At 40.9% G+C, this 18,335-nt stretch overlaps 1 protein-coding gene and 1 pseudogene across 3 annotated transcripts in view; one reads left to right on the top strand and one right to left on the bottom strand.

The window, feature by feature from the left end:
- Positions 1 to 373: 373 nt before the first annotated feature.
- ZNF385D (zinc finger protein 385D) overlaps positions 374 to 18,335 on the top strand; it is a 571,924-nt gene continuing 553,962 nt past the window's right edge. Inside the window, exons 1-2 of one of the 2 annotated variants that reach the window (XM_083705882.1) lie at positions 374 to 503; positions 9,037 to 9,174. The gene's annotated coding sequence lies outside the window, so the exon portion shown is untranslated. The remainder of the gene's footprint in view (positions 504 to 9,036; positions 9,175 to 18,335) is intronic. The other variant, XM_083705891.1, reaches the window with a different exon arrangement.
- On the bottom strand, positions 17,365 to 17,775 carry LOC310828602 (cytochrome c oxidase subunit 5B, mitochondrial pseudogene; annotated as a pseudogene). Its single transcript has one exon. The product of its transcript is annotated as a cytochrome c oxidase subunit 5B, mitochondrial pseudogene (transcript).

The following is an 18,335-nucleotide window of genomic DNA, read 5'->3' as shown; positions in this document are numbered from 1 at the left end:
TTTTGTAAAATGCAGATATCCAGAAGGAGGAGGCAACAAATGTGTCTTCAGAAATGGAAAGCCAGTGGGGAAACATTTCAGCCTGCCAGCACACACTCTGTAACTAATCTTAAGATGGCCCTCTTTGAACAAAAGATCTTCAAAGGGAGACAGCAGCAGGGAGGCTGCTGAATTACAATACATCAAGAGGTTCAGCACCATCAGCTGCAGATTGAATCTCCACAATGGATTTTTATCACACTACATGTGTCAATTGGCTTACAATTCCAGGATGTTTCTATTGTAAAATGTTTTTTTGTGGTTGTTCTTTTTGTAAATAGCTACTGTTACTAAGGTATGGTAATTATCACTGTCCTTATTTTTCCAGCTTTCATCTCCTTCCGACCTCTCTGCTTACAACCTCCTCCCCTACATATAGATATGCACACATACCACAGGTACAAATACCTGCAACTGAGGACAGAACCATGCATCTGATAAAGCGATCCAGAAAAATGTATGAGGTACTCAATTTGCTCCTCTTTAAGATGCCACAAGGCTCTTCCGCTTTTGCTGCAAGAGACAAAGATAGCTGTCCCTCTGGAAATAATGAGGAAATCTGTTTGTGGGGTGAGGGGGCAGCATAAGCTTCAAGCCTCTCTCCCGCACCCCATACCGCTGTCTGGGGAATGGGATGGCTAATGAGAATACATAGGGTAGAACAGTGTGAAAGTCTCAGAACTTAGGACAGTGGCAGGGATGTTATCCATAAATTGTTTCTTCATCCTCACACATGCAGGTACTTGTTATTTCACATCACAGTTGCATCGGGTGTTTGTAAATTTTTAGACTAAGATCTGATGCCAGAGTCTGATTCTCCAGTTGCTGATTTAGTCCTATGAAGAGCTGTGAAAACAGTCTGTAACAGCCTGATTACAACCTTCTCAGCAACATTTTGCTCTAGCTACGCAGATGATGGGGCTGCAGCACTGTGGCTAACAAAGAAGTCATTTAGAAGTGTTGCTGTTTTTATGACTTGATGCCTCCCTTGTTAAGGGTTTCGTTATCTCCTCTGCCCTCTGCTCCTGCTGCTACGCCTCTCCCAACCAGATGCAAGTTCATTAGCACTTTCTGCAGCCAAGCTTGTCTTTAAACATTTGTTTTCTAACAAAAAGTAACATTGGGGATTGTACAATCTGGTAGTTGAGCAGTTTTAAATGGTGCTGAATAATTTACTGAAAAGAGATCCTACAGAAATTGGTTCAGTTTTTTAACCCTAAAATGTACAAGGTTTTGCATGTTGTTATGTTGCCAGGTCTTCCTGAATCTAGCTGCTTTAGATCTTCTCTAAAGTCCAAAAGCTGCATACGAGACAGATTTAAGGCTCTTCAATACAATGCTGCATGAAACCACAGCGAGTGCTTACTAGCCACATTTTTGCTTTGGAGTTTGAAGCTGAACTGATGACTCCTGGGGAGCAATGTTTCCTGCTGTCTAAGCTAAAATGGTGGTTGAGGGCTTGTTCACATTTCAAGCTGGTGAGGTGAAAATGTGGACTGAATTTATTGCTAGCTGAGCTGGGCTTGGGAGTTGTGTTTCACTACAACCAACCCTTGTAGTTCAGTCCACATTGACCACCACCCTGGTCAACCCACTTTCAGCAGCTTTGCGATGGGGCTGTCAGAGCTGGCCCAACACAAGCTTGGCTGCCGGAGACAATGGAACAGATGGTGCACATGTGCAGAAGCCAAGTAGACCGGCAGTTGAATCTTACTGCAACACTTGCAACACTTATTTCATCCTAGCTTACGGGATGAAGGGCTGGCTACGTAGTGTATCTAGGCCTGTCCTCTTAACACCCCCTGTCATTCCCCACTCCCAGGCACCGGTTATTGAGGAAAAAGCCTCACTGTTCTGTAGGCATCACCTACAAGGGTCTAATTGCAAGTTGCGCTTGTGCGTATGACACCCCAAGCAAACACCCGCTTACCTTTATGCAGTCCTCCTTGTCACTGAGATAACTTGGTTGTGTTCCCCAAGATAACACTATATGTTCAGGAGAATACTAAATTTACAATTCAAACTAAGTTAAGCCCTTTTAACTGATTTCAATAGGCAAGAGTTGAAGAATGGTCCATACCGTACTCATTGAAATCCAAAGCACATTCTTCGCTTTGGCTGGATCAAGCTGGAATGTATTGCTTGGTGTTGCTCAGCCCAGGAAACCTTGTCTAGGAAAGTCCAAAGGTCAGCTCAGTTTGGATCCTGATAATACTGCACTAACCACAGATCTAGTGGCTCTCCACATGGGGCAACTGCAAGGAGCAGTGAGAATTCCTGGTTCTATTCCAGGTGGCACTCTGCTAATCCTGCGTACATTTTACTGTATACCCCTTGCATTTTCACTCATTCTTCTTTTGCACTTCTCTGTCATTCTGACTGCTATGTTCCTTGCAACAGCATACAGAAGAGGAAGGGATGGGCTCAGTGACAGAGCACATCCATTGCAAGTGCAAGGTCCCAGATTCAACCTCTGACATCTTTGGGCAGAGTTGGAGAAGACTCCTATGTGATATCTTTGAGAGGCCTTGCCAATCAGGGTAGACGACATTGAGCTAAGTGCGCTAATGGTCTGGCACATGCCTAAATGCTGTGGAACTGGCGAAAGAGAAGACATTCCTGAATGCCTTTATTAAAACAACAGTTTCATGCTCTGGTTTAGTTGTTGTCCATCATCACAAGCAGGGCAAAATTACTGAAGAAGAGCATGTTTTTGTGGGACAAAGTGAGGAATTTAGAGTGATTGAAATACAGGGAAGCCAACAAGCACCCTCTTAATTGTTTCCCCTGCCTCAAGATGTTCAGCTTTTATTAAAATAATTGCTGTAGGCAGCTATCCATTTGAAATCTAGTTAGCCAGGATTGCAAGCAAGTTATCAACTGTGTGAAATAAACAAATTAAGCTGACAGCTCTTTAGAGGGTATAGGAATTTACTATTGCATTGATACAAGCCATTATATTTGGTCATTGAGTTATACGTTCGGAATCATTAAGCTTTACCATTTTATTATATTGCTTAAACTGTTCTGCATTAAACGTTATCATATGCATAGCAGCAAGACATATTTTACGCAAATATGTGCATACTGAGGTGAGAGAATTTGCATAATTATTAACAGATCCCTTTGGGTAGGACGGCTGGTTCTACCTTAAGTATATAATTTCCTTGCAAATTGTTGCATGGGCCACTTTGATTTCTTGCAGACGAGGGAAATATCACCGTCTCTTTATGAGATTTGTATAAAGATAATCTAAAGCCAGAAGTAATTAGTGGACTATTTATAATTTAAAAGATAATCTTATTTTTCTTCTCAAAGTCCCTGGGTTGCTTAAATCAATTATACTGTGATGATGTTTATTACATACCACATAAGCTCTGGTCCTTATTCTGCAGCACATACCCTTAGCACATTTTTTTAAAAAGTTATCTAATCAGACTATTAAATTAGTACACCCTCAGTGCAATTTTAATATAAACCAAAGAGGACAACAATCTAGTCTAATCTTTATTATGGCCATATTAAGAATTCTACATAATGTTGCTCATTTGAAAAAGGGCATTGCTTATTTATTTATATAAGCAAAATCTATATACCGCTTTCTCAACAGAATACCTCTTGAGGTATGAGCATCAATCCTTTGTTGCAAGTCCCTTCAGAGTCCCTCAATAAAGAACCTTGATTGAAAATATCTCAGAGCCAAGTAAATTTTTGTTACAGCTGTCCGCGTTCAGTGAGTTTTTTCACCTCTGTGAGACTCTCACTTTTCTTTTCTTTTTTCTGGTGGGAAGAGGGTAGAGAAACAGCAGCCTCTTTTCTTCTGAAGCTTTTGCTGCTGAAAAACAAGTAAATATCCCTTTGGAATAATTAGGTCCTGAAGACTTTAGGTTGGTAAACAATGCAAAGGAAGAGTTCAAAGAAACACTCCCCGCTCCTATATGCTGTGGCATGTTTTGTTCCATCATCTGATTCACGGGGTTCAACTGGAGGCCAGGAAAGCTGGATATGAATTTCTCTTGCAGTGTAGAAATATTCTCACTTTGAATTAGAACATTTTGGACCAGGGAGACTGTAGTACTGTGGGTTTTGCTGAGAGTTTTGTCTCTTACAATTTATCTGCAGTTATAGAACCAGTTAAAACATCTGTGTTGTATATATAGAATATATATAATCCTGTCTTTGGGCTGCAGCGTCATCAATATGTGGGTGACTCATATCTCTACCTCTTGTTTTCACCCACTCATTCCTGGGAGTCTGTTGAACTCTTCAACTGCTATCTGGAGGCGGTTTGGGGATGGATGAGGGCGAACAAGCTGAGGCTTAATTGAGACAAGATAGAGATGTAGTGGGCGGGAAACCTGACTAATCTGGATGGAGGTTTGCAACTGGTCTTGGATAGGGTTGCACTTCCCCTGAAGGGCCAAGTCACAACTTGGCCATTCCCCCTAGCTTTGGTTGGTATGCCAGCTATGACCTGCCTAGCGAGAGCAGATGTAGTCTTGGTTACTCATGAACAACTGACATCCAGGCTAGCTGCTGGACATTCAGGTTTTATGAGGCCACTTTTGAAGATGGCTCAGAAACAATACAGGTATTTCAACAGGTTTTTGTTGCTTTCTCTTAAAGCTATGCTAAAAATGTTTTATGCGCTTAAACTGATTTTAATGGTGTGTTGCTATTGTTGCTGTTACTCTTCTTGGATGATACAGTTGTTTTAAAGGTGTGTAGTTTTTTGAACGATGTAAAGGGATCGCAAAATAGATGTATCACATATATGTTGTTGTTGTGTTCTTATGTTTTACAGAAGCCACCTTGGGAGTGCTTTGTCCTAAACGGCTACCTAAAAGTACTAGAATAAATAAATATAATGTACACACTTATAAAGATACCTATAATTCTTTGTCAAATATTTGTCTGCAAGCAATCAGAGACATGAACCTATGCTGGTAGTTGGAACAATGTGGGAAAGGTTACATTTGATGCCTTTGTGAGGGTGTGTTTATTTTATAAGTAGTATCACGGTCTCTTCTGGGTGACAACTGCCATCAGCTCAGAATCTTTCTTGGTTGTAGACCAAACTGGCTTGCCATTTGCTCCATATTTCTCCAAAGGGGCCTGACTATATTGTCTGAATGAATCATTTTCCGGAGAGAAAGATTTAGCTATCAAGCTGTTAGTATTCTTGACAGGCCATTCTTGCCAGAGCTTGGTTTCTGTGTATAAAAACCTTGTCACAGAAGGTAAAAAATAATGTAAATGCAATGCTATGAAGCATGAATTACTCATAAAAAGTACCTTAACCAAAGTGGCAGAATTCAAATGAGTAAAGAGATATACACAAAATAAAACAAGATGTGTGGCAGTGTCAAATAGAAGGAAGTATGCAGTATGATAAATCCTTTAAGGACTATGTATATACAGTAATTGACACTCATCTCGATGGTGAGCATGCATAAAGCTGTAGTGTTCAGTGCTGCGTTTTAAAAAGGCCAAGGAATAACCAAATTGAATTGGGTTCCACATGTGTTATACACTGCTATGAATGTATGTCTATTCCAGTATGCAATCCTTCAGCAAATGTTTGTTTGTTTGTTTGTCCTGGGATGTTGAACTTTACAAATTTGGAAAACTGTAATATTACACCTTCATAGTTACTTATAGTTTCTCCTTATGTCTCCAGTGTTGGCTGGGGAAAAAAAAACCATATGAGCTGTGCAGTGCCAAATTGGGCTTTGCTTCTGGCTGCTATAATATCTCCTGGCAAGCTCACTGACAGCTGGCACACATGAATCTCAAGTACAATGGATGCTTGGACCAATCACAACCGGAGGAATGCAAAAGCAGCTCATAGCCCGCTTCTCCAGACTCCCTGCAAATATACATTTCGACTCTTGCAAACAGGGCTACTCTATGAATGTTCTCACATGTTCACACACTATATATAAATTTATTATTTTGGAAAAACCGTTTGAGGTTTTATGTGGGAACTAAAGCATTTGTCAACACCTGAAATGGGGGATGATGTGTAAGGATTTTCATGGAGGCAAGCCTGTTTCGGAACATTCTGGAAAGTTCTTAAAGGTGTAGGTTTTACAATAATGTAGTTGAGTTGTGGATGGTGGTGGATCGGTGGAAGCCAGCCACATAATAAGCAAGCCTCTTTTGAGCAATTATTTGCACTGTGCGTTCTGCTCCTGGCTTATGCATAAAAAGTGAAAGACAACATAGAATGGAGGATGGAATCTACATTTCAGGACACATTTGTCTGTCCCTTAAGACCAACTATTTAGCTGCAGCTTATTGTCAAGCAATGAAGAGTAAAACAAAACAAAACAGTACATGTGCTGAATTTTTAATAATTTTTATTTTTCATCTTATTGTATAGTATATCCAAGAACACACTTTGAGTGTTGCCTTCACTCTGCAATGTCTTCACACCCCTTTGAAACCTGAAATGGTATCCCTGAATAACATAGATATACATCAGTGCTGAAAATATAGAAGATATCTTTGTGCTAGGTGAATAGATTGAAATGTTTCATTGGAAAAGTATATCCAGATCTGGATCATTTTATCCAATTTGACATCCTTCCTTCATTTGTGATTTTTCTTTTAAAACAATGTATTCAGTTCAAGCTGGAAAAAGCAAAATGATGTGATTCTACTGCTGAAAAGATATTCTTTTTCTGTGGTCCACGACTCACAAGAGTGGCTGCAGCAGAGTGGCTTTTTAAGAATTTCATGGATAGCAGGCCATTCCTTTTGACCCCTTCTTCTGCTACCCTTTGTAAAGAGGGAGAATGCGGTTTCTGGTTTTCCCAACAGCTTTTGGAGAGTGGCATGCTTAGTGCCCAGAGTCCTACCAGATTTCTGCTTGAGCTGCAGTTTGATGCACTCTTACTTGTGAACAAGCCCCATTGACAGCCCAACTTGACATGATGTTAATTGTGTGAATGCAATTAACATGTGTGGCTTTTGTATGTAAATAGCACCCGCAGGACTGGGGTGGGGTGGGTTCTTTCCTCACCATAGTCCCAGTAGTGGAGATTTTCCTTGAAATGCAAATAACATCTTTCAAGATTGTGTTAGGGGGAGAAAGAGTTAAACTCCCTCTCACCATCCCCCTTTGTCCCAGGACTCCTCAGGCTTCCCTGTGGTTGTTATTTACATAACAAAAGCCATGCATGTTAATAATAATCATGCAATTAATGTCACGTCCAGTTTCTTCTGAATACTATGGATTTACCTATGAATAAATATGCTTAGGAGTGTGCTGTACCAAAACATAATTGTGCTATGGGAAATTGTAATGTTGATTTTAATGTGATAAGCAAACAAAAGAAAGCAAAATCAGATCCTCCTTTGATGTTATGGCTATGTGTAGGTTAAGTGGCTATGATCTGCGTGGATGTTGGTAATGTGTAGTGAGGGGAGACACAGGAGAGTGCCCATCTGGGGCTTTTTCAAAGCAGGAGCTGATGCTGTAATCTGCTTGAGGGTACTTGACAGATCTTCTTGCTCTGGCAAGGGAATGAGGTGATAATGAGGCATTCAGGTTAGTTTGTGACAGATTAGCATAGAGGAGTGAGTCATAGGATGAGGAACACAATCAAGCAGAGGACAGATACTATATTCCTTTTCTCTTATGCGGCTTGTACTTTTAAATGGTAGCACCTCTAAGCAAGATCGCTTGCATTTCTCATCAAAAGCTAAAGGATGAATTTCAGCTAGCTGAAGGTATTTTGTTAAAGCTCGCTGCGTTAACCCTATGTAGTCAGAAGCAAGCACTACTGAGTTCAATGGAGTTTACTTCCAGAAAACTCTGAAATGGATTTCAGTCAGTGTGTGTGTGTGTGTGTGTGTGTGTTGCATTATGGCCAACACAACTGCCTGCATTTTTTGGACTTTCTTTAGGTGCATAGCTAAGGAGGCTGTCTTAATAAACTCCTGCACTTCAAAATTTACCACTGCTCCGTTGATTGATGTACTTATATATTTACAAGGATTATGTCATGATTAAGACAACTGGGTGGAACCCATCAATCACTAAGCCAAGAGAGAGAGAAAGAGATATTTTGTGAGGCCTTGCGCAAAGCAAAGTTAGACATGCAAGACCTCAGGCTGATTTCTGCAACCTGTATAGGATGTCACAGTTTTGTAGGTGTGCTCATCTGGTGTGGGCTGGAGCTGCTTGTGATTACAGGCATATAGGAAGACTTTAACAAGTGGATAAGAGAGCTTTGTTTAAAATGCAGAGAATGGAGGATTGATTAGTGTTCTGAGGAAGAAGATGGGGGATAGGGAGTTGGGAATTAATAAACCAGAGCAGGAAGTTTTCAGCAACCAGTGGAGGGTTGGAATCCCACAATTCTAACTTTATATGCATCTGGAATAAAGAAGAGAACTTTGTACATTTTGAATTAAAAGTTATGATTTGATCATGTGCTCTAAAGCAGGGGTCAGCAAACTTTTTCAGCAGGGGGCCTTTCCACTGTCCCTCAGACCTTGTGGGGAACTGGACTATATTTTTTGGGGGGAATGAACAAATTCCTATGCCCCACAAATAACCCAGAGATTCATTTTAAATAAAAGGATACATTCTACTCATGTAAAAACACGCTGATTCCTGGACCATCTGTGGGCCAGATTTAGAAGGCGATTGGGCCGGATCCAGCCCCCGGGCCTTAGTTTGCCAACCCATGCTCTAAAGCAGGGGTCAGCAAACTTTTTCAGCAGGGGACCAGTCCACTGTCCCTCAGACCTTTTGGGTGCCCGGACTATATTTTGAAAAAATAATAATAAATGAATTCCTATGCCCCACAAATACCCCAGAGATGCATTTTAAATAAAAGGGCACATTCTAGTCATGTAAAAACATGCTGATTCCTGGACCGTTTGCAGGCCGGATTTAGAAGGTGATTGGGCCAGATCCGGCCCCCTGGCCTTAGTTTGTCTATTGATGCACTAAAGTGTTTTGGCTTTCTTTTTTCCTGACAGTTGGATTTCTCAGAAGGACAGGGAGATTTTCTCCAAACATGTTGTGAAGAAAAACCACTGGCCTCAGCTGTGATTGGTGGATTGGCACCTGATTCAGCAGAGCATCAGAAGATCTCTCTGGCTGCATTCCCAACACCGGTAAGCACAATTTTTGATTGCTGCTCTTATTGTTGTGGCATTTTGGATGTGCAGTTTAAGGAATTTTGGTCTACACTTTACCTTGGCTTCTAAATTGATTTTTATCTGTTTACATTTTAAGTTATGTCACTTTGAGACTTTTCTTTTGTCCAAAGCTGCTAACAAATGCAACTACTAGTAACAGTAATAATAACATTGTGCTTTTTGGTGTCAAGTCGGGATGTTGGGGCTGAGTATTCTTGATATCCACTGTCAATAATCAAAATATAGTTTCAAACTTTGGTTCTGAGAACTGCTAAGTTTGAAATATGGCATGCATACACCAACTCTTCTTACCTGGACTTTGACTATTGGATCTATTTTATAGTATGTCCACTATTGCTAAATCAATATTAGAAACATTTGGAATATCTCTTCCTAAGTTGTGCCCTGTTACTTTTAAACTGAGCTCTGATTCCCTTCAGTGGTGTGAATACATCTGACTACCGGTTTTATGTTGCAATTCTAGGGTAAAGTAATAGCTTGCTTGATTTTATCTGTGCTTCCTGTTTTTATGTTGCAATTTTACTGCAATCTAATTCTATCTCTGATGTTTTAATTCTCCAGACTCTCAGTTCTGGCTTGTAAAAAGTTCTTAGTGAGTATTTATTCCTTTCATAAAATACATGATTAAAGCAATAAGAAGATTTAATGCAAACACCTTTAGATTACTTGTTTTCCTATCCTTTGTGCTTTAGAATCACAGTTTCATTCAGTTCTCATATAGTAATATGGTTTACTCTATATCTATACCTATCTACATCCACCACAACCCTGTAAAATAACTGATAAATCCAGAAAAAGAGAAGGAGTATGTTGAATTAATTAAAACCTCTCAATTTTTTGGGAAGGATTTACTGAATATAAGGAACTGACTAATAAAGGCAGAACAATTTGACTGTAAAGTCTGCTATACACAAAACCTCTGATTTGAGAGTTGAATAGTAATCATAGTCGTTATGTAAACTTTATTTTAAAATTGGTATTTGGGACTGAAATCCTATGCATACTTCACTGGGAATTCAAGAGAAATTATTTCTGGTTAGATATGCAGAGGACTGACCTGCAAGTGTAGTTGGTTTATTTACTGCTACACCATTATTTTTATACTCCTCTAGTTTGCATGAAGGGGACGTGGGTGGCGCTGTGGGTTAAACCACAGAGCCTAGGACTTGCCAATCAGAAGGTTGGCAGTTCGAATCCTCGCCATGGGGTGAGCTCCCGTTGCTCGGTCCCTGCTCCTGCCAACCTAGCAGTTCGAAAGCACATCAAAGTGCAAGTAGATAAATAGGTACCACTCCGGTGGGAAGGTAAACGGCGTTTCCGTGTGCTGCTCTGATTCACCAGAAGTGGCTTAGTCATGCTGGCCACATGACCCGGAAGCTGTGGACAAACGCCGGCTCCCTTGGCCAATAAAGCGAGATGAGTGCTGCAACCCCAGAGTCGGTCACGACTGGACCTAATGGTCAGGGGTCCCTTTACCTTTACCTAGTTTGCATGTAAAAGTCATGACTGTGTTACTCCTTTTGTCTTTCTGCTGCTATGATGCTACCCAAAGCCAAGCCACGATTCAGCTTAGCCTCATATCCAAATCTGGACTCATAGTTTGTCTCACTCCTGACAAACCACGAGCTGTAGCCAATATTTATTATTGGGTGGTTTGTTTCCCCCAGACAAAGAGCTCAGGTTTGGACGTAACACTAAGACAGACCATGGTTTAGCTCTGTATAGCAGAGTTGCAGCAGGACCTTAAGAGTGAAGCCGCCAAGATTATACTTAGCCATCACTTCCCTTAGACTGGGTCATTGTGTCTATTTGTTTATAATCTGGCAGACAGGGCCTGCATTTCATAGTTCTTGTACCAAGACTAGAAAATTGACAGGAGCTTTATAAACCCTAAAGTACCACAGCAGTGAAATTCTTAGGTTTACTTGTACTGCTTCAAACATATTTCATTGGTTTAGTAAGCTTCAGCCAGAGTGGTGTCTGTGCAAGGGTCTGGGAAAGTTTCATTTCTGCCTGCCTTGCTGAAGTGAATCTCCAGACATTTGGAACTTTTCCCATCCTCAGTTCCTCACTGTGTTGGCAGGAGGCCACGAGCAACTTCTGAAATGTTTGATTAAGATTCAAGCAGGACTGAGAGAGGTCCACAAAGCCATCACCAGCAGGGGGTCATGTTTTATGGTTCTAACTAGCAACTTTTACTTGACTTCAGAATACATCATAATGCCATCCTTGAACCTAAATACACATACGTGCAGTGCCTTAAACATCAGGGACAATTTGTGGAAGTTCATCAAATACACTGGTACCTTGGTTTTTGAATGTAATCTGTTCCAGAAAACCATTTGAGTTCTGAAACGTTTCAAAACCGAAAACTCAATAGGCGCCAGCTACGCCTCAGGATCTTGCACTCAGCAGAAGGTGCATGGCATGTGTGACTTCCTAGGCGTGTTTGAAAACCGAAGCATTTATTTCTGGGTTTATGGCATTCGAAAACTGAAATGTTCATCAACGGAGATGTTCGAAAACCGAGGTACCACTGTACTTTGCTCCCCTTTGCAATTTGTCACTGTAACTATCTGGTGCTCAATGCTCAAAATATATCAGATATTTTGCATCCTGTTCCATTACTTCCCAGTGTTCCAACATTAAATTATGTCATCCTGTTGACTTCTAAGCACTAGACCTATTGCTATGTAATGATCTGTTCTGCCTGCCAGCAGTTTGCATATGACAATGCCATTCCTTTGGGTGCAACATCATGTGAAAAATGGTGCCATCAGTGATAAGAGTGGGATGATAAACAAGGTTTTCTTAAAAATAATAATCAAATACTGCAATACTTGTCAGGTTGCATTCTACTATAACAAAAACAGGCCTTATCAAAATAGATTGCAGTGCATTTGGGGCCACTGGGGTGGCACATAACACTTACATTGGATATGTTCTCTTATTGCTGCTGCTTGCTTGCATATCTGGGCTAGAAAGAAAGTGAGCTGGCTGTCTTTACAAGAACAAATGTGTGATGGGAGACTTCTTTTCCTACATGGACTGATCTGTGGAGGAGGGCTTTCACTTACTGGTCAACTCCATTTTTGTATAAGAGTCTTTCTCTCCCCCCCCCCCCCCCCACATTGCAATTGTTACTAGGTGGGATGGTCATCTTGCTGTTCCCTGGTCTGCTTAGCTGGGTGAGTGAGTTTATGAACCTTACTCTCCTAGGCCTTTTCCACCAGCCCAGACTTAGAAAGAGGGAAGCTTTGGATTTATGTTTTCCAAGCCCCAATCCTCACAGAACCTTGTGAGCTATGATTAGAATTTTAAAAAGTAGCTTAGCTGTGCTGTCTTTGCACACAAGGGTAGGTTTTAGTGTGGGATTCCAGATAATTGCCTTTTAAAACCACTGAAGCCAAATGTCAAGATATATTAAAAAATTATTAGGTGGAAATAGGAAGGCAACTCTCTCAACACACAAGCATATGTATATGCACACAAGCTTACAAATAAAAACAATGGAGTCAGACTGGCTAGTTACATAATATATAGCATGCGTATGTAACATACATACATATGCTTCAGCATATGCAAAGCTCCTTGCAGAAGAGATACTTTAAGAGAGATCAGATGAATGCAGGGAAATAAAGACTTGACACCTTACTTACTGATGGGAGTCTGAGAACAGTGATAGCTGACCGCCTTGTTTGTCCCAATGACAAAATAAGTCCCATCTCAGTAGTCTGTTTTGTTAGTCCAAGGAAATGCAAAAACCATAAAGGGGAAGATGATGTCACTTTGATCAACCAGATCACCATTGTAGACTTTACTTCTGACTCTGAACTTTCCTTGCCTGGCCGTGTTAGACCAACCAAGCCATTGTAAAGAAAGGTTTAACTTGAAGATGCATATTCCAAAACAATACAGTGGATAACTGTCTATTCAAGGTTATATGTAAGGAATAAAATATCAGACACTCTAGTTGTGCTGTTGAGCTGTGTAGAAATATTGGAGTTCATCATATGGACTTAAACCTGATATTACTGATGAAATGCTACTAACTAATGTGAACTTTAGGGTATTTATGTAACATCCTTGTCTTCCTAGTAAATCCCATCAATGTTTTTGCACGTCACACATGATGTCTCTGAAAACTGTCCAAAAGAATAGAATACCACCTTTGAAACCCAACTCTGAATTCCAAATTGCAGGCCTAAGACTGGTGACTCATTCATGCATGTGTTTATTCTCTCTCTCTTTCTTCAGTAAATGCAATAAGCTAAGCTGGTAGAGTGTCACAGCTGGATGCATAGACTTTGTTCTATAGTGAAGAGCCATTCCTGGGTGCGGAGAACCATGTTGTACGTGGAAGATTCTAAATTAAGGCTGTATGTGGAAAGAACACAAGTGTGTTGGGTGGGGAACAGTTATAACATGTGGCAGTCTAGATTCTTGTTGGTTGTAAGCCACTTGACAAGTTTGTACAGCAACACGGAGAGGTCAGGACTGATTTAATTAATCACTGCACCTGGAAATCTGCAACATGACTTCTTGGCCTGGTCTTAATGCTATAATGAATGAAAAGCTGATTACCTATGACATTTCCCCTGAAAGGAAGTGTTGAAAACATATGGTATTTTGACTTTCAATGTTTTAAGTTAATGTTGACTCAAAATGTCATCTGCAGGGCACATTATCAGCATTTGATTTAACATCAATATGAAATCTGGAAAGTGGCACTCCAATAATATCTAGACTATGTTGAAAATGTAAGTGTCCGTAAAAAACGTGTCACCAGCAAAATCTAAAGTATGGGCTCAAGTCACTAGAATATGATTTACTGTTGCATCATAAAGGTTCTAGACACATTTAAAAACATAACATTATACCATTTAAAAACATACAAAATCCCTATCAGTCATTAATATATACACACAAAACCAACTCCCATAAAAGCAATAGCATAGTCATAGTGTTTCATGCCTTGGTAACCTCTTGACTGGACTCGTGTAATGTACTTGATGTTGGTTCGGACTTTGCAGCTAGTACAGAATGCTGCATTTTGGCTGTGTTTTTAGATAGCATTTTCACAACGTAATTGTTCTTATTGTTACTTCTTATTGTGAACCATCCTAGGATATATTGATGTCAAGGGCTGTATACAAAACTCTTAAACAAGTAAACATAACAAAATAAAGTGGCAAGTTACACACTTCTTTCCTGTGTGTTGCATTTCTAAAATGTAATACATTACGAATACTACTGCAGTTTCTTTCCAGCCCTGCTTTTGTTTGAAGCACAGAACTTAATTTTTAACGCAGGCTTACTGCTTTTCAAGGATCCAAACATTGGCAACCTTGGAACATTTTGTTTTGCTACAGCACAATTCCTGTGCAGTATATTATTTCAGTGCCTGAATGATGAGCAGCAGTTTATTGCCACTTGGGTTAATTAAAGAAGTACAGTTTGATGCCCTCTTGCTAGCATCTCATGACAGTTGTCAAGACGGCATAATCTAAAGGCTTCATACTCATCTTTAGGCAATGAATTATTGTCTGCTTGACAGCTTTTTAATTCCTTATGCCAATAACTGCTGTCTAGCAACTTAAGGGAATTGGATCATTGTTCAGCTGTAAATATTATATGCAATCAGGAATTTTGCCTGTTGGACAGAAGAATTCAAAATCCCTCTCCCTTCGTTTCTCACTAATGGCTGTTATCTAGGTGATGAGCCACTTCCAGCTAATAAAATGTTCAATCTCCTCATTAGGTTCACACCATGGGACAAGAGGAAACAATGTTGTGTTCAGAAATGACATGGGAAAGGCATATTTTATATGAATGTCACCCATTAAAGAATGAGATTTCCTATTGCAGTTCTGTTACATTCAGGGTCAAACTGCACATTCCATTCTTCGTCTGTTTACCCTTGAGTGGAAGATTTTCATTCACAAATGATGAGGGTGTGAAGGAGGTACTACGTTGGATCGTGACCATGTCCTGGAGGGTGGGAGAGTCCACATCTTTGACCCCTGCTGTGATCCCATTCTTGATTGAGGGCCCTGCAGCTGGTATTAGCATGGTGGGAGGGAGGGGAAGCTCCCATTTGCTCCTTTGACGAGAACCCTAAAGAAGGGGTATTGCTGAAATTGATTGAGATAGCAGATACCATTAGTTCATACTGAATTAGCCCATAATTCCCCATAATGTAATGAGGCAACCTGTGGTTTCCTAAATCAACAATGTCCTCCTTTTCCCTTTCAGAGTTTTCCCTTTCAACAATACTGTAGAGATCACTGGTTGGGAAGCTGCAACCCTCCATATCTTGCAGACCTCCAAGTCTCATCAGGGCCAATCAGTGGCGTAGCGTGGGTTGTCAGCACCCGGGGCAAGGCAAGTAATTTGCCCCCCCTAACCCGTGGATTTGCGCCCCCTAACCCTAACCCCCAGATGTTGCGCCCGGTGCTGCCGGCCCCCCCGCACCCCCCACGCTACGCCACTGGGGCCAATGGTCAGGAATGATGGGAGATGTGGTCCAGCAGATCTGGAGGGCCATAGGTTTCCCACTCCTGAGTTGGCATCCATCTGTCTCGGGAAACAAAGGAGGATCCCTTTGGGGATGGAGTCAAACTGTTGGAAGGTTGCAGCATCGGCTGTGGCTATAGAGACCAATAGGGGAGAGACATGTTTTGTGGCAGCTGAAGCCAACAAAGGCAGCCAACTGTGCTGCTGTAGATGCACCATGGCATTTTTTCTCTCAGTGCTCCTCCCAGCGGTCATTCCTCCTCTGGTCACTGCTATAGATGACTTTCTATCTCCAGGCACTGTAGTCATCTGCAAGGGATTCCCATCTCTGGTGTAGATCTAAAATAGGGAGATCTGCAGGTACAATTTCTAACCCATGAAATACCACTGTTTCTGCTGCATCATGTACTAATTTATTTGAGTTAGCAGTGCGCTTTGTTGTCAGGACCTGTGCTTTATATATTTTTTTCATTTTAACTGTAAAAATGTAGTGTGTATGTTATGAATATTATTGTTGGTAAAACCTGTTGACACTTGTTTGTCAAAAGCACTTCTGATGCTTGAAGTAATGTTGAAGTTGTTTGCACTTCCTCTCTGGATTGTTCAGATAACACTATTGCTACTCTTTTCCTCTTAACAAAGATGCAAAGTCATTAGGCAGGAATTGTGCCTTGGTATAGTACACTGTTTGGATGGATTTTCTCAAGGTTGGACACTTGAACTAAAAATAGACAGTAGCATCTGTAATGACACACACTATGATAGCTGTTTCAGGTCGCTTACTGTAATCATCACTGTATCATGTTATGATAAATTATTAGCATATTTTCAAAATGCTGTTGAAGTGTTTACAGCCAGCTGATGTCATATCCCACTGGATAATTGTTTGTTTTAGGGGGAATACAACATTAATTTGTGTAGTTTTCTTAGTCAGATGCTACAAAGGGTCTTTTCTTTACTATATTATACCAACTTCTACAATCCAGATCAATAGCTCTTCCATTAGCATAGGAGTAATTAGTTTTCTTGTTGAAAGAAGAAATTATGTATATACAGTACCTTCTCCTTAAGTAAGACTTCATCCACAATTTGCTGTTTATTTTAGTTAAGGATGTGCTGCTTTTGTTTAAGCCAGTCAACATCACTACAGTAAAGTAGCAGGATCATCATTGAAGGTCAAGAAAAACTTTTATTGATGGACTTCTCTGTTTTAAAATGTAAATCTGTGAATCAGCCGACTGGGATAAACTGCAGTGCATTAGTTGCTTATCAGGTGTACAGTTGACCTATGGACTCTACTCTTTGACTGGAACCATCAATGGTATTGTGAAGATGGTATCTTCTCAGATGGCTCCAAGGTTTCGTCACCTTGTTTCAGGGACTGGCAGGACATTGGTGAGTGTTCACCAGGGGAAGGGGGATGGATTTTGCTGGGGAGAGGGGGGCAGTGGTTTGTGGATTCATAACATAAAGAAAAACATAATACAAAGTGGATCATTCTTTTTTTTATGAGTCAAAGACTTTATTAGGTTTCAAGGAATGTGATACATCATGACATAAACAGCTACGTAGATCAGCCCTGTATCCAAAAATCATAAATGGAGAGCTCAGCAAAGCTTTGAAGCCAAATCAGAGCAACTGGTAGCCAACCAACTTGTAATGGGCTCCACAGGAGGGGCAGCACTGGGGATTTCCCTTGTGCATCCAGAACCAGATCACAGTGCTGTTGTCCTCTTCACATATGCAGCCCACAAGCCTCTTTTCTGTAATTGAAGGGACTATGTTAGGGTCTTCCTTTGTACCAGCATATTGTTTGGGTGGTAGCATGTTGTAAGGATCCAGCCCCTTCTCTAAAGCTTTCATGGTTTTCCTCTCCATTCCTATAGCCTGTTCTTCATCACTGGGGATACTTCCGGCCCCCATGGAGTGGGCGGCCCCCGTCAGCTGCAGCAGCCCCAGCCCAGGGAACTCCAGCCCGCGCTTAGGCCTCGCAGGGCCCCGCACACCCGCAGTAACCTTGACACCATGGCAACACTCCATGGATCATTCTTTTAACAAGAATGGGAGTCTTCAAGAGTGTTGGTCAAAATGATCCACAACTTCTTTTAGCCCCTCACAGAAAAACATCAGAACTCCTTTATTTATAACACCATCCTATTTCTAGGGTTTCTGAATCTTGTAATATTTGGCAAAGCAGCATCATTGATCGAAGCAAGTAGCATTACTCTAAACTGCTTGCTGGCCCAGGAAAATACAGATTCAGAAGTCTGGCATCCACTCTCAATAGGATCCCTTTAAATCTCTCTGAGTTCACTCTAAGCCTCTTGTTGACTAGCTGGATGTGTGGGTGTCTGTGTACACTAAAATAAATAAATACGTTTAGCATTCTGGGGGAAGGGCAAGGCCCCCTCCCCCAACACCCATGCTTGTGATGGTGATCATAGAATACTGTAATAGAATCATAGAACTGTAGAGTTGGAAAGGACCCCGAGAGACATCAGGTCAAATTGTGCTGCAATGCGTGGTTCTCAACTAATGAACCTGTGGTTTTTATTTTGCTGATAGCTGCTATATTTTTAGACCAGGGGTTTAACTGCTGA

Source organism: Podarcis gaigeae, assembly GCF_964106915.1.
Source record: "Podarcis gaigeae genome assembly, chromosome: 12".
NCBI lineage: Eukaryota > Metazoa > Chordata > Lepidosauria > Squamata > Lacertidae > Podarcis > Podarcis gaigeae.
The sequence above is the reverse complement of the archived record's forward strand: the minus strand, read 5'-3'. Positions and strand labels throughout refer to the sequence as shown.